General features: G+C 40.0%; 1 non-coding gene across 1 annotated transcript; it reads right to left on the reverse strand.

Annotated features, from left to right (window-relative positions):
• Positions 1-18283: 18283 nt before the first annotated feature.
• LOC112700559 (small nucleolar RNA R71) lies at positions 18284-18391 on the reverse strand. The gene has a single exon (XR_003153465.1). It is a non-coding gene; the product is annotated as a small nucleolar RNA R71 (small nucleolar RNA).
• Between the last annotated feature and the right edge of the window lie 9109 nt (positions 18392-27500).

The following is a 27500-nucleotide window of genomic DNA, read 5'->3' on the forward strand; positions in this document are numbered from 1 at the left end:
ATCTTGCTAGGCTAATGCCCTTAAGATCACTTATGGACCACCCAAGAGCTGTCTTGTGTGTCCTTAGCACTTGAATTAGTGCTTCCTCTTCCTGTGGATTTAAAGCAGAGCTTATGATCACTGGAAAAGTGTCACCTTCTCCCAGAAATGCATATTTCAGGGATGGTGGCAGTGGCTTGAGCTTGGGTTTAGGAGGCTTATCTTCTTCTTGAGGAATTTTCAGAATTTCTTTTATTTCCTTTAGTTCCTCCAGATCAGGCTGAACATCTTTAAAGATATCCTCTAGCTCTGATTCAAGACTTTCAGTCATATTGACCTCCTCCACCAAAGAGTCAATAATATCAGCGCTCATGCAGTCATTTGATGTGTCTGGATGCTGCATAGCTTTGACAACGTTCAACTTGAACTCATCCTCATTGACTCTCAGGGTTAATTCCCCTTTTTGGACGTCGATGAGGGTTCGTCCAGTTGCTAGGAAAGGTCTTCCTAGAATGAGAGTTGCACTCTTGTGCTCCTCCATTTCCAGCACTACAAAGTCAGTGGGAAAGGCAAATGGCCCAACCTTGACAATCATGTCCTCAATTATGCCTGATGGGTATTTAATGGAGCCATCAGCAAGTTGAAGACATATCCGGGTTGGTTTGACCTCTTCAGTCAAGCCGAGCTTTCTAATAGTGGATGCAGGTATTAGGTTGATACTTGCCCCAAGATCACATAGAGCTTTCTTGGTACAAGTACCCTCTAATGTGCATGGTATCATAAAACTTCTTGGATCTTGAAGCTTTTTTGGTAAGCTTTTCAGAATGACTGCACTGCATTCTTCAGTGAGAAACACTTTTTTAGTTTCTCTCCAATCCTTCTTATGACTTAAGATCTCTTTCATGAACTTAGCATAAGAAGGTATTTGCTCAAGTGCCTCTGCAAACAAAATCTTTATTTCAAGAGTCCTTAGATAGTCTGCAAAGCGGGCAAATTGCTTATCCTGTTCCGCTTGGCAGAGTTTCTGAGGATAAGGCATCTTGGCTTTATATTCTTGAACCTTAGTTGTTGCAGGTTTATTCCTTACAGAGGTGGTTGGAGAAGCCTTTTTAGAGGGGTTACTATCAGCACTCTCAGGTGTCTGATTCCCCATTGACGTTTAAACGCCAGGATTGGGTGAAGAATGGGCGTTTAACGCCAACTTTTCCCCCTTTTCTGGCGTTTGAACGCCAGAACTGGGCAGGGAATGGGCGTTTAACGCCAGCTCCCCCCCCTTTCTGGCGTTTGAATGCCAAGAGTATTCCTCTCTGGGCTCTTACTGTCCCCAGAGGGATTTTGGACAGTGGTTTCGTTATCCTCTGTCAATTGTTCCTTTATTGGCTTTTTGCTACTTTGAGCAGTGTTATTCAATGTCTTCCCACTCCTCAGTTGAACTGCTTGGCATTCTTCTGTTATCTGTTTAGATAACTGCTGTTTTGCCTGATTCAACTGTGATTCTATGTTCTTGTTAGCAATTTTAGTTTCTTGGAGCATCTCTTTAAATTCTGCTAACTGTTTTGTCATCAGGTGTAATTGCTGATTAAGCTCAACCATCTGTTCTTGAGGATTAGGATCAGTGGCTACTGCCATAACTTCTTCTTTTGTAGAGAACTCATTGCTAGAGTACAAATGTTGATTTCTAGCAACAGTATCTATAAGCTCTTGAGCCTCTTCAATCGTCTTCCTCATATGTATAAATCCACCAGCTGAGTGGTCTAGAGACATCTGAGCTTTTTCTGTAAGCCCATAGTAGAAGATGTCTAACTATACCCACTCTGAAAACATTTCAGAGGGGCATTTTCTTAGCATACCTCTATACCTCTCCCAGGCATTATAAAGGGATTCATTATCCTCTTGTTTAAAGCCTTGGATGTCCAGCCTTAGCTGTGTCATCCTTTTTGGAGGGTAAAATTGATTCAGAAATTTGTCTGATAACTGTTTCCATGTCTTTATGCTTGCTGTAGGTTGGTTATTCAACCACCTCTTAGCTTGATCTTTTACAGCAAATGAAAACAGTAATAGTCTGTAGACATCCTGATCCACCTCTTTATCACGTACTGTGTGAGCAATTTGTAAAAATTGTGCCAGAAACTCAGTAGGTTCTTCCTGTGGAAGACCGGAATACTGGCAATTTTGCTGCACTATGATAATGAGTTGAGGATTTAGCTCAAAGCTGCTTGCTTTAATGGGAGGTATACAGATGCTACTCCCATATGCAGCTGTAATGGGGTTGGCATATGACCCCAGAGTCCTTCTGGACTGCTCAATTCCACTTAGATCCATGATAGAGAAAGGGAGATGATACGGATATTAATTTTTTTTTATTAAAAATGACCGAAAGGAAAAAAGTAAAATTTCGAAAACTAAAAGAAAATAAGATCAAAGCAAATTGAAAACTAAATCAATTAGTTAATTAAAAAGATATTATTGAAAATATGATTGCAATTAAAAATATTTGATTTTTGAAAAATATTTGAAAAGATCAATATTTGATATTAGAATTTTGACTTGACTAAAAAAAAGATATGATTTTGAAAATCTTTGACTAAATTAATGCAAAATTTCGAAAATTATGAGTAAAATAAGGAAAGGATATTTTTATTATTTTTAAATTCTAATGAGGAAAGAGAAAAACAACAAAAAGACACTAAACTTAAAAATTTTAGATCAAAACAAAGAGAACAAACAAGAAAACTTTGAATGTCAAGATGAACACCAAGAAAACTTTGAAGGTCAAGATGAACACCAAGAACAAATTTTTGAAAAATTTTTTAAGTGAATAAAAGCACAAAAGACACCAAACTTAAAATATGAAACTAAAATCAAATAAAAGACTCTAAACCAACAAAAATAAAATAGTCCTAATCTAAGCAACAAGATAAACCGTCAGTTGTCCAAACTCGAACAATCCCCGGCAACGGCGCCAAAAACTTGGTGCACGAAATTGCAATCACACTTTTGCAATCTCGCACAACTAACCAGCAAGTGCACTGGGTCGTCCAAGTAATACCTTACGTGAGTAAGGGTCGATCCCACGGAGATTGTCGGCTTGAAGCAAGCTATGGTTATCTTGTAACTCTTAGTCAGGATATCAATAATTATTAGGGTTGATTGTAAAAAGTAAAAGAACATGAAATAAGTACTTGTTTTGCAGTAATGGAGAACAGGTTGAGGTTTTGGAGATGCTCTATCTTCTGAATCTCTGCTTTCCTACTATCTTCTTCTTCAAGCACGCAAGGCTCCTTCCATGGCAAGCTGTATGTAGGGTTTCACCGTTGTCAATGGCTACCTCCCATCCTCTCAGTGAAAATGTTCAACGCACTCTGTCACAGCACGGCTAATCATCTGTCGGTTCTCAGTCAAATCTCGGTTTGCAACGCCGGTTTGGGCCATCAAATCTCGGGCAAAGTATGGACTATTATACATTTCTGGAAAGCCCAGGATGTCTACTTTCCAACGCAATTAAGAGCGCGCCAATTGGGCTTCTGTAGCTCCAGAAAATTCACTTCGAGTGCAGGGAGGTCAGAATCCAACAGCATCTACAGTCCTTTTCAGCCTCTGAATCAGATTTTTGCTCAGGTCCCTCAATTTCAGCCAGAAAATACCTGAAATCACAAAAAAACACACAAACTCATATTAAAGCCCAAAAAAGTGAATTTTAAATAAAAACTAATAAAAACATACTAAAAACTAACTAAAATGTACTAAAAACATACTAAAAATAGTGCCAAAAAGCGTATAAATTATCCGCTCATCAGGGACCTTGGGGATCACCTTCTTCTTGGGCACAACTTCATAGAAGTGGTCTTAGGTGCCATTAATGGTTATGGAAAAACAAAAAGCAGTGCTTTTTCCCACACCAAACTTAAAAAGTTTGCTCGTCCTCTAGCAAAAAAAGAAAGAAAGAAGTAGAAAGAAAGGAGTGGTTCGGCCAAGGGGGGTTTGGAGTGTTTGTGATGTGTGAAAATGAAGGAGTAAGGAGGGGTATATATAGGGTAAGAGGGAGAGGGAATCCGTGTGAGAGGGGTTGGGTTTGGGAGGTAACTGGTTTGAATTTGAGTGGGTGTGGGTAGATAGGTTATATGGTGGGAAATAGTGGATAGATGTGAGTGGTGAAGAGGTTATGGGGAAGATGGTAGGATTTGATAGGTGAATGGTGTTTGGGGAAGGGTGTTATGGAAAGGTGTGAAGAGGAGTGAGAATGAGTTGGGGTAGGTAGGGATTCTGTGGGGTCCACAGATCCTGAGGTGTCAAGGATTTCTCATCCCTGCACCTTTCTGGCGTTTAATTGCCCTCTGTGTGGCATTTCTGGCATTGAACGCCAGGCTGCTGCCCATTTCTGGCGTTAAACGCCAGTTTGGCTACCAGTTCTAGCGTTTAACGCCCATTCTGCTACTCTTACTGGCGTTTAACGCCAGCTAGACGCTAGACACCCTTTTTCGGTGTTAAACGCCAGTCTATGTGCCATTTCTGGCGTTTAATGCCCAGAATGGTGCCAGACTGGACGTTAAATGCCCACTTTGCTAGCTTTACTAGCGTTTAAACGCCAGTAAACTCGCCCTCCAGGGTGTGCTATTTTTTGCTATTTTTGATTCTTACTTTAATTCTGCAGTTATTTTTGTGACTCCACATGATCATCAACCTAAAGAAGACGTAGACTAACAATGGAAAATAAAATGAAAGAGTAATTAATATAGATAAATAAAATTGGGTTGCCTCCCAACAAGTGCTTCTTTAATGTCAATAGCTTGACAGGAAGCTCTTACAGAGCTTCACAGGTGCTCGAGCATGATTGTGGCCTCCCAATACCAAACATAGATGTTGAGTGTGGAGGCTCTGTCTGACTCGGTATTGAGAGAAGCTTTTCACGCTTCTTCTACATGTTTACAGAAGAAGATCCTTGAGTCTTGAACACAAGGTAGTCCTCATTCAATTGAAGGACTAACTCTCCTCTGTCCACATCAATCACAGCCATTACTATGGCTAGGAAGGGTCTTCCAAGGATGATGAATTCATCCTCATCCTTCCCAGTGTCTAGGATTATGAAGTCAGCAGGGACGTAAAGGCCTTCAACCTTCAATAAGACATCCTTTACAAGTCCATAAGCTTGTTTCATTGATTTGTCTACCATCTCTAGTGAGATTCTTGCAGCTTGTACCTCAAAGATCTCTAGTTTCTCCATTACAGAGAGTAGTATGAGGTTGATACCTGATCCTAGGTCACACAGAGCCTTTTTAAATGTCATGGTGCCTATGGTGCAAGGTATTAAAAAATTTCTGAGATCCAGTTTCTTTTGAGGCAATGTCTACTGAATCCATGTATTCAGTTCATTGATGAGTGTAACGACCCAACTTCCAGTATGCCATGGTCATACAAGAAGCTAAGTGTTACTAACTTATCCTTCCTAAATATTAACTATTATTTAATATATCATTCTGTTCCTTGTTAGAACGATGCCAATTTTACGAGTAACTTTTTTTTATTCGTTGCGGTGAAGAGATAAAATAAACAAGCATACATTGAGGGCAATAAAAGGGAGCATAGGAAAATATAGAAATATAACAGATAATATACATCATGTACACTATAACAAAACATGTTGCGTTTACACAAGATCAAGTCAATTTACATCCTCATCATCCTACGTAGCTAATATATACACGATACTCCCAGGGCCTGGCCCATACAAAAAGCTGCTAAACTGGCACCCAGGCTAGCCTAACCACTATATAGCTCCTAGCTCTCGGGTGTAGTAACACAACTGAGAGACTAACTAACAGATAACATCAGACTAGAGTGTCATCAAAAGAATGCTCCTACTGCTGTCAAACTATATCTACATGTGGCCGTTTGGAGAATCGCCGTGAGGCTCGTCCATCTCCTCATCCTGCTCTATCTCTATCTTAGGATCCTCTTCCTCCTCATCATCCACAGCTACAGCTATACCCTTAGATCCACCAGAAATACTGCTGTCACTATGTACAAAACCATTCGCGAGCACAGGTCCGTTCACATATTGGTGCACGAATTTGCAATCCGTATAACTAACTAGCAAGTGCACTGGGTCATCCAAGTAATACCTTACGTGAGTAAGGGTCGATCCCACGGAGATTATTGGTTTGAAGCAAGCTATATTTATTTTATTAATCTTAGTCAGGATGCCAATAAGGTTATTTGGATTTAATTGTAAGAAGTAAAAGTGTTTGGAATAAGTAATTGTTACTTTATTAATGGAGAATATGTTGGAGTTTTGGAGATGCTTTGTCCTCTGAATTTCTGCAATGTAATATTCAACTCAATTGTTTGTAAAGTTCCATCCATGGCAAGCTGTATGTAGGGTGTCACCATTGTCAGTGGCTACTTCCCATCCTCTCAGTGAAAACGGTCCAGATGCTCTGTCACAGCACGGCTAATCAGCTGTTGGTTCTCGATCATGTTGGAATAGGATCCATTGATCCTTTTAAGTTTGTCATCACGCCCTGTAATCGTGAGTTTGAAGCTCGTCATAGCCATTCAATCCTTGAATCCTACTCAGAATACCACAGACAGGGTTTAGACTTTCCGGATCCTCAAGAGTGGCCGCCATCAGTTCTAGCTTATACCACGAAGATTCTGATTAAGGAAGCTAAGAGATGCTCATTCAATCTGATGTAGAACAGAGGTGTTTTTTAGGCACACGTTCATGGATTGAGGAAGGTGATGAGTGTCACGAATCATCACCTCCTTCACAATTAAGCGCGAATGAACATCTTAGATAGGAACACACACACGTTTGAATGGAGAAATAGAAACAATTGCATTAATTCATTGAGACGCTGCAGAGCTCCTCACCCCCAACAATGGAGTTTAGAAACTCATGCCGTCAAAGTGTATAAATTTCAGATCTGAAAATGTCATGAGATGCAAAATAAGTCTCTAAAAGTTGTTTAAATAGTAAACTAATAACCTAGGTTTACAGAAAATGAGTAAACTATGATAGATAGTGCAGAAATCCACTTCTGGGGCCCATTTGGTGTGTGCTGGGACTGAGACTTAAGCTTCTTACATGCCTGGGCTGTTTTGGGCGTTCAACGCCAGGTTGTAACCTGTTTCTGGCGTTGAACTCCAACTTGTAACTTGTTTCTGGCGCTGGACGCCAATTTGCAACATGGAACTGGCGTTGAACGCCAGTTTATGTCGTTTATCTTCGCGCAAAGTATGGACTATTATATATTGCTAGAAAGCCCTGGATGTCTACTTTCTGACCCAATTGAGAGAGCATCAATTGGACTCCTGTAGCTCCAAAAAATTCATTCTGAGTGCATGGAGGTCAGGATCCAATAGCATCAGCAGTCCTTTTTCAGCCTCACTCAGATTTTTGCTCAGCTCCCTCAATTTCAGCCAGAAAATACCTGAAATGACAGAAAAATACAAAAACTCATAGTAAAGTTCAGAAATATGATTTTTGCCTAAAAACTAATAATATTCTACTAAAAACTAATTAAAACATGCTAAAATCTACATGAAATTACCCCCAAAAGCGTATAAAATATCCGCTCATCACAACACCAAACTTAAACTGTTGCTTGTCCTCAAGCAACTAGACAAATAAAATAGGATGAAAAGAAATTAAGAAGTAATAATATCTTAGAGTTTTAAATGGAGCTCAGATTCTTATTAGATGAGCAGGGCTTGTAGCTTTTTGTTTCTGAACAGTTTTGGCATCTCCCTTTATCCTTTGAAATTTAGAATGATTGGCATCTATAGGAACTTAGAATTCTGATAGTATTATTGATTCTCCTAGTGTAGTATGTTGATTCTTGAACACAGTCACTTTATGAGTCTTGGCCGTGGCCCTAAGCACTTTGTTTCCAGTATTACCACCGAATACATAAATGCCACAGACACATGACTGGGTGAACCTTTTTAGATTGTGACTCAGCTTTGCTAAAGTCCCCAGTTAGAGGTGTCCAAAGCTCTTAAGCACACTCTTTTTGCTTTGGATCACGACTTTAACCACTCAGTCTCAAGCTTTTCACTTGGACCTGCATGCCACAAGCACATGGTTAGGGACAGCTTGATTTAGCCGCTTAGGCCTAGAACTACTTCCTTGGGCCCTCCTATCCATTGATGCTCAAAGCCTTGGATCCTTTTCACCCTTGCCTTTTGGTTTTAAGGGCTATTGGCTTTTGTTCCTTTTCTTGATCCAATGATTCCTTGTAATTTTTTTTCACTGCTTTTTCTTGCTTCAAGAATCAAATTCATGATTTTTCAGATCATCAATAATATTTTTTGTGTTCCTCATTCTTTCAAGAGCCAACATTCGTCAAATTCAGGATAAAATATGCACTGTTCAAGCATTCATTCAAAAAACAAAAAGTATTGCTACCACATATAATTAATTATAATTTTTATTATTAAGAACTCGAAAAATATAAATTACTTCTTGATTCTAAAAATCTACTATTTTATTCATGTCTGATGATGATGAGAAAAATAAATTATAACTTAATTGGAAATAAAACCAGAATAGATATGCTAATTACTACTACTACTACTGTATAACTTCTAAGGTAAATTTCTATAATAACACTATCACAGAGTTAAAGCTAAAATTAGAACTCAACAACCTGTGTTTTGGGAAGTGGATGTTCCTCTGATCTATGGGGTGCTTAGTCCTTCAAGGATTAATTTCTGGCGCTTCAGCTCCCTTAAATCACGCCCTTGCTCTTCTTGTTCCTTAAGCAGTTTGCAAAGCATGCTACTTTGATTGTTCTGTTCTTCCTTTATTTGGTTCATAGCTTCTTGCAATTTGGAAATAGATGCCTCAAGATGTTCCCAATATTCGAATTGAGAAAGTTCTGGGAGGACTTCTTGTGCTCTCCTCTTGATTGGATCATCCTGCAGCTGTTGTCTTTCTATTGATATTTTAGTGATTGGCCTCTCAACTGAGATATACTCAGTTATTCCCATCTTCACTCTGGCATCTCTGCAGAGCATAGAAATTAAGCTTGGATAGGCCAATCTGGCATCCTTGGAGTTCTTGTTTGCTATTTTGTATAGTTCACACGAGATCAGTTGATGGACTTCTACTTCTTTTCCCAATATGATGCAGTGAATCATCACTGCTCTTTTAACAGTAACTTTAGAACGGTTGCTGGTGGGCAATATAGAACGCCCAATGAAGTCCAGCCAGCCTCTGGCAGCTGGTTTGAGATCTTCTCTTTTGAGTTGATTTGGGGTGCCAGTGGTGCTGGTGGTCCACCTAGCTTCAGGGATGCATATATCCTCTAGAATCTTGTCCAGGCTTTTGTTTACCCTCATCATTCTCCTATTAAAGGAGTCTGGGTCATCTTTCAGTTGAGGAAGCTTAAAGATCTCTCTGATTTTGTCAGGATGGGTATGAACAATCTTTCCTCTGACTAAGGTCCGATGGTCATAGAGGGCAGCTCCAATTATTCTTTGCCTGTCTGTCTGCCATAAATTAGCATAGAACTCCTGAACCATGTTCCTTCCCACTTTCGTTTCAGGATTAGCTAGGATTTCCCAGTTCCTGTTTTGAATTTGTTCTTGGATCTCCGGATATTCATCTTCTTTCAGATCGAACTTGACTTCCAGGATCACTGATCTTAGACTCATTATTTTGTAGTAATGGTCTGAATGTTCTTTAGTTAAGAACTTCCCTTGATTCCAAAGTGGCTTTGGAATATTCTCTTTCTTGCCTCTTGGGTTGGGTTGTTTTCCTTTAGGAGCCATGATCAAAGTGGGTATAATTTTGTGATCACGGATAAGCACACCAAACTTAGAGGTTTGCTTGTCCTCAAGCAAAAGAAAAGAGAGAAGAGGGATAGGAGGAGAGCAAGTGTGGAATAGTGGATGATGAGAGGGGGGCCGAAAGTGGATATAAAGGGAGGGGGTGGGTTTTCGAAAATAAGAAAAAGATATAAGATAAAAGATAAATATGATAAGAAAAGGATATAATTTAAAAAGATATGAATGATATTTAAAAATAAATTTGAAATTTATAATTTGAAAAAGATTTTAAAAGATAATTAAGTTTGAAAAAATTGGAAATAGAGTTGGATTGGATTGGAAAAAGGTTTATGTTTATGTATGAAGCTATATTATTTTTGAAAAAAAAAAGGGATTTTAGAAATTAGGGTTCTTAGAAAACTATTTTGATTTGAAGGATGACATTTTGAAACATGTTTATGCAAGAAATCATGATTTGAAACATAAAAAATTAGAAAATTTGTAAAGAAAAAACGAATTTTACCTCCTACCCACCATCCTGGCGTTAAACGCCCAACTGCTGCATGTTTTGGGCGTTTAACGCCCAATTGTTGCTTCTCCTGGGCATTCAACGCCCAGCTATTGCTTCTTTCTGGCGTTGAACACCAGGAAGTCCTTTGTCACTGGGCGTTTTTCTGAACGCCCAGGACGCTGTCAATCTGGCGTTAAACGCCCAGAAGGTGCTTCTTTCTGGCGTTCAACGCCCAGAAGATGCTCCTTTCTGGCGTTTAACGCCCAGATGGCTACCCTTACTGGCGTTGAACGCCCAGTGGGTGCTTCTTTTAGGCGTTCAACGCCCAAAATGTTTCTCACTGGCTTTTTTACACCGGTGAACTTCCAAATTCTCTTATAACTTTGTGAATGGCTAGGTTGCCTCCCAGCAAGCGCTTCTTTAATGTCGTTAGCTGGACTATTACTGAGCTTTAATCAAGTCTCAGTTTTGAGCATTCTTGCTCAAAATTGCTTTCAAGATAATGTTTAACTCTCTGTCCATTAACAATGAACTTTTTGTTAGAGTTATTATCCTGAAGCTCTACGTATCCATATGGTGATACACTTGTAATTACATATGGACCTCTCCACCGGGATTTTAATTTCCTGGGGAATAATTTGAGCCTAGAATTAAATAGCAGAACTTTCTGCCCCGGCTCAAAGACTCCGGATGACAATTTCTTATCATGCCATCTTTTTGCTTTCTCTTTGTAAATTTTTGCATTCTCGAAAGCATTGAGTCTAAATTCCTCTAGCTTATTTAACTGAAGCAATCATTTTTCTCCAGCTAACTTGGCATCAAGGTTCAGGAATCTTGTTGCCCAGTAGGCCTTATGTTCCAGTTCCACTGGCAAGTGACATGCCTTTCCATACACAAGCTGGTATGGAGAGGTCCTTATAAGGGTCTTGAATGCTGTTCTATATGCCCACAGAGCATCATCCAAGCTTCTTGCCCAATCCCTTCTACGGTTAATTACAGTCCGTTCCAGAATTCTTTTGAGTTCTCTATTTGAGACTTCAGCTTGCCCATTAGTCTGTGGGTGATATGGAGTGGCCACCCTGTGGCTAACTCTATAACGAACCAAAGCAGAAGAGAGCTGTTTATTGCAAAAATGAGTGCCCCCATCACTGATTAGTACTCTAGGGGTACCAAATCTGCTGAAGATGTGTTTCTGGAGGAATTTTAACACAGTCTTAGTGTCATTAGTGGGTGTCGCAACAGCTTGCACCCATTTGGATACATAATCCACTGCCACTAGAATATAAGTGTTTGAGTATGATGGTGGGAAAGGTCCCATGAAGTCAATACCCCATACATCAAACAACTCAATCTCTAAGATCCCTTGTTGAGGCATGGCATAACTTTGAGGTAGATTACCAGATCTTTGGCAACTGTCACAATTAAGTACAAACACTCGGGAATCTTTATAGAGGGTAGGCCAGTAGAAGCCGCATTGGGGGACTCTTATGGCTGTTCGCTCACTTCCAAAATGTCCTCCATACTGGGATCCATGGCAATGCCATAGGATCTTCTGCGCTTCTTCTTTAGGCACACATCTACGGATTACTCCGTCTTCACATCTCTTAAAGAGATATGGCTCATCCCAAAGATAATACTTTGCATCCGTGATCAGCTTCTTTGATTGCTGCCTACTGTATTCTTTGGGTATGAATCTCACTGCCTTGTAGTTTGCAATGTCTGCAAACCATGGCACTTCCTGGATGGCAAAGAGTTACTCATCCGGAAAGTTTTCGGAGATCTCAGTAAGAGGGAAGGACGCCCCTTCTACTGGTTCTATTCGGGACAGGTGATCTGCTACCTGATTCTCTGTCCCTTTTCTGTCTCTTATTTCTATATCAAACTCTTGCAGAAGTAACACCCATCTTATGAGTCTGGGTTTTGAATCCTGCTTTGTGAGTAGATATTTAAGAGCAGCATGGTCAGTGTACACAATCACTTTTGATCCTACTAAATAGGATCTAAACTTGTCAATGGCGTAAACCATTGCAAATAGCTCTTTTTCTGTGGTTGTGTAGTTCTTCTGTGCGTCATTTAGAACACGACTGGCATAGTAAATGACGTGCAGGAGCTTGTCATGCCTTTGTCCCAACACTGCACCAATGGCATGGTCACTGGCATCACACATTAGTTCAAATGGCAATGTCCAGTTTGGTGCAGAGATTATTGGTGCTGTGACCAATTTAGCTTTCAGAGTTTCAAATGCCTGCAGACACTCTTTATCAAAGATAAATGGCGTGTCAGCAGCTACCAGGTTGCTCAGAGGTTTGGCGATTTTTGAAAAATCCTTTATAAACCTCCTATAGAATCCTGCATGCCCTAGAAAGCTTCTGATTGCGTTAACATTGGCAGGTGGTGGTAATTTTTCAATTACCTCTACCTTAGCTTGATCCACCTCTATTCCCTTGTTCGAAATTTTGTGCCCAAGGACAATTCCTTCAGTCACCATAAAGTGACACTTCTCCCAGTTTAAAACCAAGTTAGTCTCTTGGCATTTCTTTAGAACAAGTGCTAGATGGTCAAGACAGGAGCTGAATGAGTCTCCAAATACTGAAAAGTCATCCATGAAAACTTCCAGAAATTTTTCCACCATATCAGAGAAAATTGAGAGCATGCACCTCTGAAAGGTTGCAGGTGCATTGCACAGGCCAAATGGCATCCTTCTGTATGCAAATACTCCAGAGGAACATGTGAATGCCTTTTTCTCTTGATCCTGGGGATCTACTGCAATTTGATTATAACCTGAATATCCATCCAGGAAGTAGTAGTATTCATGACCTGCTAGTCTTTCTAGCATCTGGTCTATGAATGGTAAAGGAAAATGATCCTTTCTGGTGGCTGTATTGAGCCTTCTATAATCAATACACATATGCCACCCTGTAACTGTTCTTGTAGGAACCAGTTCATTTTTTTCATTATGAACCACTGTCATGCCTCCCTTCTTAGGGACGACTTGGACAGGGCTTACCCAGGGGCTATCAGAAATAGGATAAATAATCCCAGCCTCTAGTAATTTAGTGACCTCCTTCTGCACCACTTTCTTCATGGTTGGATTCAGCCGCCTTTGTGGTTGGACCACTGGCTTGGCGTCACCCTCCAATAGGATCTTGTGCATGCATCTGGCTGGGCTAATGCCCTTAAGGTCACTGATGGACCTCCCAAGAGCTGTCTTGTGTGTCCTTAGCACTTGAATTAGTGCTTCCTCTTCCTGTGGCTCTAAGGTAGAACTTATGATTACAGGAAAGGTATCACCTTCTCCCAGAAATGCATATTTCATGAATTTTGAATTTTATAACAGTTTAATTATTTTGATGTGGTGGCAATATTTTTGTTCTCTGAATGTATGCTTAAACAGTGCATATGTCTTTTGAATTTGTGGTTCATGAATGTTGGCTCTTGAAAGAATGATGAAAAAGGAGACATGTTACCGAGGATCTGAAAAATCATTACAATGATTCTTGAAGCAAGAAAAAGCTATTCAAAAAAAAAATCGAAAAAAAAAACGAAAAAAATATATATATATAGAGAAATAAAGAGTTGTGATCCAAGGCAAATAAGAGTGTGCTTAAGAACCCTGGACACCTCTAATTGGGGACTTTAGCAAAGCTGAGTCACAATCTGAAAAGGTTCACCCAATTATGTGTCTGTGGCATGTATGTATCCGGTGGTAATACTGGAAGACAGAGTGCTTTGGGCCACAGCCAAGACTCAATAAATAGCTATGTTCAAGAATCATCATACTTTACTAAGAGAATCATTAACACTATCTGGACTCTGAGTTCCTAAAGAAGCCAATCATTCTGAATTTCAAAGGATAGAGTGAGATGCCAAAACTATTCAGAGGCAAAAAGTTAAAAGCCCCGCTCATCTAATTAATACTGATCTTCACAGATGTTTTTGGAATTCATTGCATATTCTCATCTTTTTATCTTGTTTGATTTTTAGTTGCTTGGGGACAAGCAACAATTTAAGTTTGGTGTTGTGATGAGCGGATAATTTGTATACTTTTTGGTATTATTTTTAGTATGTTTTTGTTATGATCTAGTTAGTTTTTAGTATATTTTTATTAGTTTTTAGTTAAAATTCACTTTTCTGGACTTTACTATGAGTTTGTGTGTTTTTCTGTGATTTCAGGTATTTTCTGGCTGAAATTGAGGGAGCTGAGCAAAAATCTGATTCGGAGACCAAAAAGGACTGCAGATGCTGTTGGATTCTGACCTCCCTGCACTCGAAGTGGATTTTCTAGAGCTACAGAAGCCCAATTGGCGCGCTCTCAACGGCGTTGGAAAGTAGACATCCTGGGCTTTCCAGCAATATATGATAGTCCATACTTTGCCCAAGATTTGATGGCCCAAACCGGCGTTCAAAGTCACCTCAAGAAATCCCAGCGTTAAACGCTGGAACTGGCACCCAAATGGGAGTTAAACGCCCAAACTGGCACTAAAGCTGGCGTTTAACTCCAAGAGGAGTCTCTGCACGAAATTTGCTTCATTGCTCAGCCCAAGCACACACCAAGTGGGCCCGGAAGAGGATTTTTATGTCATTTACTCATTTCTGTACACCTTAGGCTACTAGTTCTTATAAGTAGGACCTTTTGCTATTGTATTAAAGGACTTTGGTAGCTATCTTCATTTTGTATGCTATCTTAGATCATTGGGAGGCTGGCCATTCGGCCATGCCTAGACCTTATGCTTATGTATTTTCAACGGTGGAGTTTCTACACACCATAGATTAAGGTGTGGAGCTCTGCTGTACCTCGAGTATTAATGCAATTACTATTGTTCTTCCATTCAATTCCGCTTGTTCTTTGTCCAAGATATCACTTGTTCTTCAACTTGATGAATGTGATGACCCGTGACACTCATCATCATTCTCACCCATGAACAAGGTGACTGACAACCACTCTTGTTCTACAAGCGATCAAGGCCCTAGTGAATATCTCTTGGATTCCTGATTGCACGATGCATGGTTGATCGCCTGACAACCGAGTGCTCGTCTGACAAACGAGCCAACCATTCTGTGAGATCAGAGTCTTCGTGGTATAGGCCAGAACTGATGGCGGCATTCAAGAGAATCCGGAAGGTCTAACCTTGTCTGTGGTATTCTGAGTAGGATTCAATGACTGAATGACTGTGACGTGCTTCAAACTCCTGAGGGCGGGGCGTTAGTGACAGACGCAAAAGAATCACTGGATTCTATTCCGGCCTGATTGAGAACCGACAGATGAATTCCGCTATGCTGTGACAGAGCATATGCAATCGCTTTCACTGAGAGGATGGGAGGTAGCCACTGACAACGGTGAAACCCTTGCTTAAGCTTGCCATGGAAAGGAGTAAGAAGGATTGGATGAAGACAGTAGGAAAGCAGAGAGACGGAAGGGAAGGCATCTTCATGCGCTTATCTGAAGTTCCTACCAATGAATTACATAAGTATCACTATCTTTATCTTTTATGTTATTTTCGTTCATCACCATTACTATTTGAGTTTGCCTGACTAAGATTTACAAGATGACCATAGCTTGCTTCAATACTAACAATCTCCGTGGGATCGACCCTTACTCGCGTAAGGTTTATTACTTGGACGACCCAGTGCACTTGCTGGTTAGTTGTGCGAAGTTGTGTAATGCCATGGTATTGAGCTACCACGTTTTTGGAGCCATTACCGGGGATTATGAGAGTTGTGAAAAAGTATTGTTCACAATTTCGCGCACCAAGTTTTTGGCGCCGTTGCCGGGGATTGTTCTAGTTTTGAGCAAGCTTTTGGTAACATCAGTGCCAAGATCCGGCAACAACATCAAGTTTTTGGCGTTATTGCCAGGGATTGTTCAAGGTTGGACAACTGACGGTTCATCTTGATGCTTAGATTAGGTATTTATTTTTTTTTTTTCGAAATTCTTGAAGATGAATTCTAGAGTTTCATGATGATTTGTTGAAATCTGGCTGGCTGAGAAGCCATGTCTAATCTCATTGGACCGAGGTTTCAACTTATCACCACAAGAGCTTGTTGATTTCTTATCAATCTTGCTTTTGGAGCAGTGATCTGCTAAGGCTTGGCTGGCCTTTGGTCATGTCTAGTGTTTTGGACCGAAGCTTTCTTTGAGAGCTTGGCTGGCTGTGAAGCCATGTCTAATTCCTGGACCGGAGTCTTAGACTAGCATTGCACTGATTCCTGGAATTCTCATTAAGAATTTTGATATCTTTTTCCACTTAATTTTCGAAAAACACAAAAAAAAAATTACAAAACCATAAAATCAAAAAAATATTTCTTGTTTGAGTCTAGTGTCTCATCCTAAGTTTGGTGTCAATTGCATGCATTCATATGTCTTAGTGATCTTCAAGATGTTCTTGATGATTTACTTGCTCTGATCTTTGAAATTCTATTGACTTGAGTGTTTTGTGTGTCTCATATGCATTTCCATTTTGTTAGTGTCAGTAGTATACAAACTGCTAAGTTTGGTGTCTTGCATGCATTGTTATTTGATTCTTGTTGCATTTTGATTTTTCCTTATTATTAAAAATCCAAAAATATTTTTAATTTGTGTCTTTTCAAGTCAATAATACAGAGAATTGAAGATTCAGAACATACAGCAGAGGAATTGCACAGAAAAAGCTGGGCGTTCAAAACGCCCAGTGAAGAAGGACAGACTGGCGTTTAAACGCCAGCCAGGGTACCTGGTTGGGCGTTTAACGCCCAAAAGGGTAGCATTTTGGGCGTTAAACGCCAGAATGGATACCATTCTGGGCGTTTAACGCCAGGATGGCTAGAAGGGAAGATTCTGTTTTCAAATCAAATTTTTTTTATTAGTTTTCAAAATCTTTTCAAAATCAAATCTTTTTCAAATCAATTTTTCAATCAAATCTTTTTCAAAACCAATTTCTTTCCATTTTTAAAGATACTTACTATCAATTAATGATTTGATTCAACATTTCAAGTATGTTACCTTTTCTGTTGAGAAAGGTTTAATGTTTGAATCATATCTTTTCTTGTTAGTCAAGTTTCTAATTTTCAAACCAAATCTTTTTTAAAATGTTTTTCAAATCATATCTTCTTAATCACATTTTTTTTTAAATCAATCATATCTTCTTAACCACATCTTTTTCAAAATAGTTTTCAATCAAATCCTTTTGATTTCTAATTTCAAAATCTTTTTCAAAAATCACTTGATTTCTTTTCCATTTTCATCTTCGAAAATTAAGTAATGTTTCTCAAAAATGTTTTCAAAATTTTTCACTTAATTTTCGAAAATTACTTCCCTCCTTCTCACTTCCTTCCATTTATGGACTAATACTATTCCTTAATGCAAAATTCGAACTCCATCTTCTCTGATAAGTTCGAATTTTCTACTTCTGTCTTCTACTCTTCTTTTCCTCTGACACCTAAAGGAATCTCTATACTGTGACATGGAGGATTCCACATTTTCTTGTTCTCTTCTCTTTCTTATGAGCAGGAGCAAAGACAAAGGCATTCTTGTTGAGGCTGATCCTGAACCTGAAAGGACCTTGAAGAGAAAGCTAAGAGAAGCCAAAGCACAACTCTCTTTAGAGCACCTGAACGAACTCTTCAAGGAGGAAGAACAAATGGCAGCCGAAAACAACAACAATGCCAACAATGCAAGGAAGGTGCTTGGTGACTTTATTGCACCTACTCCCGATTTCTATGGGAGAAGCATCTCTATCCCTGCCATTGGAGCAAACAACTTTGAGCTTAAGCCTCAATTAGTTTCTCTAATGCAACAGAATTGCAAGTTCCATGGACTTCCACTGGAAGATCCTCATCAGTTTTTAGCTGAGTTCTTGCAAATCTGTGACACTGTCAAGACTAATGGGGTTGACCCTGAGGTCTACAGACTTATGCTATTCCCTTTTGCTGTAAGAGACAGAGCTAGAACATGGTTGGACTCTCAACCTAAAGAAAGCCTGGACTCTTGGGAAAAGCTAGTCAATGCCTTCTTGGCAAAGTTCTTTCCACCTCAAAAAATTGAGTAAGCTTAGAGTGGAAGTCCAAACCTTCAGACAGAAGGAAGGAGAATCCCTCTATGAAGCTTGGGAAAGATACAAACAATTGATCAGAAAGTGTCCCACTGATATGCTTTCTGAATGGAGCATCATAGGTATTTTCTATGATGGTCTCTCTGAACTGTCTAAGATGTCTTTGGATAGCTCTTCTGGAGGATCTCTTCATCTGAAGAAGACGCCTACTGAAGCTCAAGAACTGATTGAAATGGTTGCAAATAACCAATTCATGTACACTTCTGAAAGAAATCCTGTGAACAATGGGACTAGTCAGAAGAAAGGAGTTCTTGAGATTGATACTCTGAATGCCATATTGGCTCAGAACAAAATATTGACTCAACAAGTCAATATGATTTCTCAAAGTCTGTCTGGAATGCAAAATGCACCAAGCAGTACTAAGGAAGCTTCATCTGAGGAAGAAGCTTATGATCCTGAGAACCCTTCAATAGAAGAGGTGAATTACATGGGAGAACCCTATGGAAACACCTATAATCCTTCATGGAGGAATCATCCAAATCTTTCATGGAAGGATCAACAGAAACCTCAACAAGGTTTCAATAATAATAATGGTGGAAGAAACAGGTTTAGCAACAGCAAGCCTTTTCCATCATCTTCTCAGCAACAGACAGAGAGTTCTAAGCAGAATACTTCTGATTTAGCAACCATGGTCTCTGATCTAATCAAGACCACTCAAAGTTTCATGACTGAAACAAGGTCTTCCATTAGAAATTTGGAAGGACAAGTGGGTCAGCTGAGCAAGAAAATTACTGAACTCCCTCCAAGTACTCTCCCAAGCAATACAGAAGAAAATCCAAAAGGAGAGTGCAAGGCCATCAACATGGCCGAATTTTGGGAGGAAGAAGAGGCAGTGAACGCCACTGAGGAAGGCCTCACTGGGCGTCCACTGGCCTCCAATGAGTTCCCTAATGAGGAACCATGGGAATCTGAGGCTCAAAATGAGACCATAGAGATTCCATTGGACTTACTTCTGCCATTCATGAGCTCTGAAGAGGATGAGTATGTCACTGAAGAGCAAGTTGCCAAATACCTTGGAGCACTCATGAAGCTAAATGACAAGTTATTTGGAAATGAGACTTGGGAGGATGAACCTCCTTTGCTCACCAAAGAACTGGATGACTTGTCTAGGCAGAAACTGCCTCAAAAGAGGCAGGACCCTGGGAAGTTTTCAATACCTTGTACCATAGGCACCATGACCTTCAAGAAGGCCTTGTGTGACTTAGGGTCAAGTGTAAACCTCATGCCCCTCTCTGTAATGGAGAAGCTAGGGATCTTTGAGGTACAAGCTGCAAGAATCTCACTAGAGATGGCAGACAACTCAAGAAAACAAGCTTATGGACTTGTAGAGGATGTTTTGGTGAAGATTGAAGACCATTACATCCCTGCTGATTTCATAGTCCTAGAGACTGGGAAGTGCATGGATGAATCCATCATCCTTGGCAGACCCTTCCTAGCCACAGCAAAGGCTGTGATTGATGTTGATAGAGGAGAGTTGATCATTCAAGTGAATGAAGAGTCCTTGGTGTTTAAGGCCCAAGGATATCCCTCTGTCATCATGGAGAGGAAGCATGAAAAGCTTCTCTCAAAACAGAGCCAAACAGAGCCCCCACAGTCAAACTCTAAGTTTGGTGTTGGGAGGCCACAACCAAACTCTAAGTTTGGTGTTGAACCCCCACATTCAAACTCTAAGTTTGGTGTTGGGAGGTTCCAACACGGTTCTGAGCATTTCTGAGGCTCCATGAGAGTCCTCTGTCAAGCTAATGACACTAAAGAAGCGCTTGTTGGGAGGCAACCCAATGTTTTATATTTAATTATTTTCTTTTGTTATTTTATCTCTTTTGTAGGTTGATGATCATGAGAAGTCACAAAATTAATTGAAAAAGCAAAAACAGAATGAAAAACAGAAAGAAAAACAGCACACCCTGGAGGAAGATGCTGCTGGCGTTTAAACGCCAGTAAGCCTAGCAGTTGGGCGTTTAACGCCCAGTCTGGCACCATTCTGGGCGTTTAACGCCAGAAAGGGGCACCAGACTGGCGTTAAACGCCAGGAAAGGGCAAGAACCTGGCGTTAAACGCCAGGAATGGGCACCAGCCCGGCGTTTAACGCCAGAATTGGCTCAAAACGTGAATTTTGATGCCATTTGGTGCAGGGATGACTTTTCCTTGACACCACAGGATCTGTGGACCCCACAGGACCCCACCACCACTCTCTCTCTTCTTCCCCCATTCACCAATCACCTCAACACCTCTTCCCCAAAAACCCTTCACCTATCAAATCCCATCTTTCTCTTCACCACTCACATCCATCCTTCATAAATCCCCACCAACCTCACCCTTCAAATTCAAACCACTTTCCCTCCCAAACCCACCCATAATGGCCGAACCATTACCCCCCTCTCTCCTATATATACCCTTCTTCAACCCTTCATTTTCACACAACCTAAACACCACTTCTCCCCCTCTTTGGCCGAACACACCACCATCTCCCTCTTCCTCATTTCTTCTTCTTCTTCTACTCTCTTCTTTCTTCTTTTGCTCGAGGACGAGCAAACATTTTAAGTTTGGTGTGGTAAAAGCATTGCTTTTTGTTTTTCCATAACCATTTATGGCATCCAAGGCCGGAGAAACCTCTAGAAAGAGGAAAGGGAAGGCAAAAGCTTCCACCTCCGAGTCATGGGAGATGGATAGGTTCATCTCAAGGGTGCATCAAGACCACTTCTATGAAGTTGTGGCCTTGAAGAAGGTGATCCCCGAGGTCCCCTTTTCACTCAAAAAGGGTGAATATCCGGAGATCCGACATGAGATCCGAAGAAGAGGTTGGGAGGTTCTTACCAACCCCATTCAACAAGTCGGAATCTTGATGGTTCAAGAGTTCTATGCCAATGCATGGATCACCAAGAACCATGACCAAAGTGTGAACCCGAATCCAAAGAATTATCTTACTATGGTTCGGGGGAAATACTTGGATTTTAGTCCGGAGAGTGTGAGGGTGGCGTTCAACTTGCCTATGATGCAAGGAGATGAACATCCTTACACTAGAAGGGTCAACTTTGATCAAAGGTTGGACCAAGTCCTCACAGTCATATGTGAAGAGGGCGCACAATGGAAGCAAGATTCAAGGGGAAAGCCGGTCCAATTGAGAAGGCATGACCTCAAGCCCGTGGCTAGAGGATGGTTAGAGTTCATACAACGCTCAATCATTCCCACTAGCAACCGGTCCGAAGTTACCATAGACCGGGCTATCATGATCCATAGCATCATGACTGGAGAAGAAATAGAGGTTCATGAGGTTATAGCCCAAGAACTCTATAAGGTGGTGGACAAGTCCTCTACCTTGGCAAGGCCCATCACTAAGAAGAGGATGGAGCACACAAGAGATCCCACTCATCATGAAATCCCTGAGATTCCTCAAGGGATGCACTTTCCTCCACAAAACTATTGGGAGCAACTAAACACCTCCCTAGGAGAATTGAGTTCCAACATGGGACAACTAAGGGTGGAGCATCAAGAACACTCCATCATCCTTCATGAGATTAGAGAAGATCAAAGAATCATGAAGGAGGAGCAACAAAGACAAGGAAGAGACATTGAGGAGCTCAAGCACCCCATAGGATCTTCAAGAGCAAGAAAGAGCCGCCATCACTAAGGTGGACCCGTTCTTTGATTTCCTTGTTCTTTATTCCTCTGTTTTTCGAATTTTAGTGCTTATGTTTATCCATGTTTGTGTCTTGTGATCATTAGTGTCTTAGTGTCTATGCCTTAAAGTTATGAATGTCCTATGAATCCATCACCTTTCTTGAATAAAAATGTGTTTAAATGAAAAAGGAAGAATTGCATGAATTTTGAATTTTATAACAGTTTAATTATTTTGATGTGGTGGCAATATTTTTGTTCTCTGAATGTATGCTTAAACAGTGCATATGTCTTTTGAATTTGTGGTTCATGAATGTTGGCTCTTGAAAGAATGATGAAAAAGGAGACATGTTACTGAGGATCTGAAAAATCATTACAATGATTCTTGAAGCAAGAAAAAGCTATTCAAAAAAAAAATCGAAAAAAAAAACGAAAAAATATATATATATATATATAGAGAAATAAAGAGTTGTGATCCAAGGCAAATAAGAGTGTGCTTAAGAACCCTGGACACCTCTAATTGGGGACTTTAGCAAAGCTGAGTCACAATCTGAAAAGGTTCACCCAATTATGTGTCTGTGGCATGTATGTATCCGGTGGTAATACTGGAAGACAGAGTGCTTTGGGCCACAGCCAAGACTCAATAAATAGCTATGTTCAAGAATCATCATACTTTACTAAGAAAATCATTAACACTATCTGGACTCTGAGTTCCTAAAGAAGCCAATCATTCTGAATTTCAAAGGATAGAGTGAGATGCCAAAACTATTCAGAGGCAAAAAGTTAAAAGCCCCGCTCATCTAATTAATACTGATCTTCACAGATGTTTTTGGAATTCATTGCATATTCTCTTCTTTTTATCTTGTTTGATTTTTAGTTGCTTGGGGACAAGCAACAATTTAAGTTTGGTGTTGTGATGAGCGGATAATTTGTATACTTTTTGGCATTGTTTTTAGTATGTTTTTGTTATGATCTAGTTAGTTTTTAGTATATTTTTATTAGTTTTTAGTTAAAATTCACTTTTCTGGACTTTACTATGAGTTTGTGTGTTTTTCTGTGATTTCAGGTATTTTCTGGCTGAAATTGAGGGACCTGAGCAAAAATCTGATTCGGAGACCAAAAAGGACTGCAGATGCTGTTGGATTCTGACCTCCCTGCACTCGAAGTGGATTTTCTGGAGCTACAGAAGCCCAATTGGCGCGCTCTCAACGGCGTTGGAAAGTAGACATCCTGGGCTTTCCAGCAATATATGATAGTCCATACTTTTTCCAAGATTTGATGGCCCAAACCGGCGTTCAAAGTCACCTCAAGAAATCCCAGCGTTAAACGCTGGAACTGGCACCCAAATGGGAGTTAAACGCCCAAACTGGCACTAAAGCTGGCGTTTAACTCCAAGAGGAGTCTCTGCACGAAATTTGCTTCATTGCTCAGCCCAAGCACACACCAAGTGGGCCCGGAAGAGGATTTTTATGTCATTTACTCATTTCTGTACACCTTAGGCTACTAGTTCTTATAAGTAGGACCTTTTGCTATTGTATTAAAGGACTTTGGTAGCTATCTTCATTTTGTATGCTATCTTAGATCATTGGGAGGCTGGCCATTCGGCCATGCCTAGACCTTATGCTTATGTATTTTCAACGGTGGAGTTTCTACATACCATAGATTAAGGTGTGGAGCTCTGCTGTACCTCGAGTATTAATGCAATTACTATTGTTCTTCCATTCAATTCCGCTTGTTCTTTGTCCAAGATATCACTTGTTCTTCAACTTGATGAATGTGATGACCCGTGACACTCATCATCATTCTCACCCATGAACAAGGTGACTGACAACCACTCTTGTTCTACAAGCGATCAAGGCCCTAGTGAATATCTCTTGGATTCCTGATTGCACGATGCATGGTTGATCGCCTGACAACCGAGTGCTCGTCTGACAAACGAGCCAACCATTCTGTGAGATCAGAGTCTTCGTGGTATAGGCCAGAACTGATGGCGGCATTCAAGAGAATCCGGAAGGTCTAACCTTGTCTGTGGTATTCTGAGTAGGATTCAATGACTGAATGACTGTGACGTGCTTCAAACTCCTGAGGGCGGGGCGTTAGTGACAGACGCAAAAGAATCACTGGATTCTATTCCGGCCTGATTGAGAACCGACAGATGAATTCCGCTATGCTATGACAGAGCATATGCAATCGCTTTCACTGAGAGGATGGGAGGTAGCCACTGACAACGGTGAAACCCTTGCTTAAGCTTGCCATGGAAAGGAGTAAGAAGGATTGGATGAAGACAGTAGGAAAGCAGAGAGACGGAAGGGAAGGCATCTTCATGCGCTTATCTGAAGTTCCTACCAATGAATTACATAAGTATCACTATCTTTATCTTTTATGTTATTTTCGTTCATCACCATTACTATTTGAGTTTGCCTGACTAAGATTTACAAGATGACCATAGCTTGCTTCAATACTAACAATCTCCGTGGGATCGACCCTTACTCGCGTAAGGTTTATTACTTGGACGACCCAGTGCACTTGCTGGTTAGTTGTGCGAAGTTGTGTAATGCCATGGTATTGAGCTACCACATTTTTGGAGCCATTACCGGAGATTATGAGAGTTGTGAAAAAGTATTGTTCACAATTTCGCGCACCACAGGTCCAAGTGAAAAGCTTGAGACTGAGTGGTTAAAGTCGTGATCCAAAGCAAAAGAGTGTGCTTAAGAGCTCTGGACACCTCTAACTGGGGACTTTAGCAAAGCTGAGTCATAATCTGAAAAGGTTTACCCAGTCATGTGTCTGTGGCATTTATGTATCCGGTGGTAATATTGGAAAACAAAGTGCTTAGGGCCACGGCCAAGACTCATAAAAGTAGTTGTGTTCAAGAATCAACATACTTAACTAGGAGAATCAATAACACTATCTGAACTCTGAGTTCCTATGGATGCCAATCATTCTAAACTTCAAAGGATAAAGTGAGATGCCAAAACTGTTCAGAGGCAAAAAGCTACAAGTCCCGCTCATCTAATTAAAACTAATATTCATTGATGTCTTGAGATTTATAGTATATTCTCTTCTTTTTATCCTATTTGATTTTCAGTTGCTTGGGGACAAGCAACAATTTAAGTTTGGTGTTGTGATGTGCGGATAATTTATACGCTTTTTGACATTGTATTTAGGTGATTTTTAGTAAGATCTAGCTATTTTTAGGGATGTTTTCATTAATTTTTATGCAAAATTAACATTTCTGGACTTTACTATGAGTTTGTGTGTTTTTTTGTGATTTCAGGTATTTTTTGGCTGAAATTGAGGGACCTGAGCAAAAATCTGATTCAGGCTGAAAAAGGACTGCTGATGCTGTTAGATTCTGACCTCCCTGCACTCGAAATGGATTTTCTTGAGCTACGGAAATTTAAACGGCGCGCTCTTAACGGCGTTGGAAATTAGACATCCAGAGCTTTCCAGGAATATATAATAGTCCATACTTTGTTCGAGTTTAGAGGACACAAACTGGCGTTCAACGCCAGTTCCATGCTGCATTCTGGATTAAAACGCCAGAAACACTTCACAACCCAGAGTTAAATGCCGAAAACACGTTACAACTTGGTGTTTAACTCCAAGAAAAGCCTCTGCACGTGCAAAGCTCAAGCTCAGCCTAAACACACACCAAAGTGGGCCCCGGAAGTGGATTTCTACACTTAGACTTATTTTTGTAAACCCTAGTGGCTAGTTTAGTATAAATAGAACTTTTTACTATTGTACTAGTGTCAGTCTTTGACCAAGTCCTTTTCCCTATTTTCGAATTCATAGTCCATTTGTGGAGGCTGGCCATTCGGCCATGCCTGGACCATTATCACTTATGTATTTTCAACGGTGGAGTTTCTACACACCATAGATTAAGGTGTGGAGCTCTGCTGTACCTCGAGAATTAATGCAATTACTATTGTTCTTCTATTCGATTCAAGCTTATTCTTATTCTAAGATATTCGCTGCACTTCAACCTTGTGGATGTGATGATCCGTGACACTCATCATCATCCATCCTTATGAACGCGTGCTTGACAACCACTTCCGTTTTACCTTAGACCGAGCATGTATCTCTTGGATTCCTTAATCAGAATCTTTGTGGTATAAGCTAGAATCCTTTGGTGGCCATTCTTGAGAATCCGGAAAGTCTAAACCTTGTCTGTGGTATTCCAAGTAGGATTCAGGGATTGAATGACTATGACGAGCTTCAAACTCGCGATTGTTGGGCGCAGTGACAGACGCAAAAGAATCAATGGATTCTATTCCGACATGATCGAGAATCGACAGATGATTAGCCGTGCTGTGACAGAGCATTTGGACCATTTTAACTGAGAGTATGGAAAGTAGCTATTGACAACGGTGACGCCCTACATATTGCTTGCCATGGAAAGGAGTATGAAGGATTGGAGGAAGGCAGTAGGAAAGCAGAGATTCAGAAGGGACAAAGCATCTCCGTACACTTATCTGAAATTCCCACCAATAATTTACATAAGTATCTCTATATCTATTTTATGCTTTATTTATTTTATATTTGAAAACCATCATAATCATTAGAATCCGCCTAACTGAGATTTACAAGATGACCATAGCTTGAGTCACATATATATATTGTGGAACATGAATTTTTGAGCTAAGAACACAAGCAAGTGAGATTTGAGCCTAATGGTGTGGTTACATCTTATAACCATTTATTTTCCTTCTTGTGTGCATTATTCTCTTTCTATGATTGTAATCTTTGAATTGTTTGATTCTTTATGTCCATTATTTTGTGTATTCATGCATTTATATGATTGAGGCCATCATTTCATTAGCTCACTTACCCAAATGGCCTTACCTTCTATCTTCCTTTATTAGCCAAATTTGAGCCTACGATTAACCCACTTTGTTCTTAATTTAGCACATTACAAGCCTTAAAGCGGAAAACAATAAAAGTCCTTAATTTGGATCTTTGATTAGCTTAGGCTAGTGTGTGTGAGTACCATTTAAGTGTGGGAATCTTGGGACATTGGGTGAATAAAAGGATAGTTTTGTATTGTTATTGAAAATATTGGGAATTGGGTACATACTCATGTATTGATCAAATGTAAAACCTTATGCATTGAGGTTCTTGTATATAGAAAAAATGAGAAAAACAAAAGAGAAAAAGAAAAAAAAATAATATGGAAAAGAAAAAATAGAAAAAGAAAGAAATAAAAAGGGGACAAAATGCCCCAAAGTAAAGTCCGATAAGGGTCAATGCATAAGTGTTGTGAAATGAAAAGGAAATATATGTGAAAAAGTGAAAAATGGGTAGTTGGGTTAGAACTTAATTGTATAGGATGTCATAGGTTAGGTGGGAAGTCTAAGCTTATCAAAGATTCAAATCTCAAGCTCACTTAACCAAATATGCATCCTACCTTGACCCTAACCCCATTACAACCTAAGGAAAAGACCTCATGATACATGTATGCATGCATGAAATATATGTTGATTGTTAGAAGAAGAACAAATCTTAGAAAGCATGATTAGGGGAGAATTGAGAGA

Source organism: Arachis hypogaea, chromosome 6, assembly GCF_003086295.3.
Source record: "Arachis hypogaea cultivar Tifrunner chromosome 6, arahy.Tifrunner.gnm2.J5K5, whole genome shotgun sequence".
Classification (NCBI taxonomy): Eukaryota; Viridiplantae; Streptophyta; class Magnoliopsida; order Fabales; family Fabaceae; genus Arachis; species Arachis hypogaea.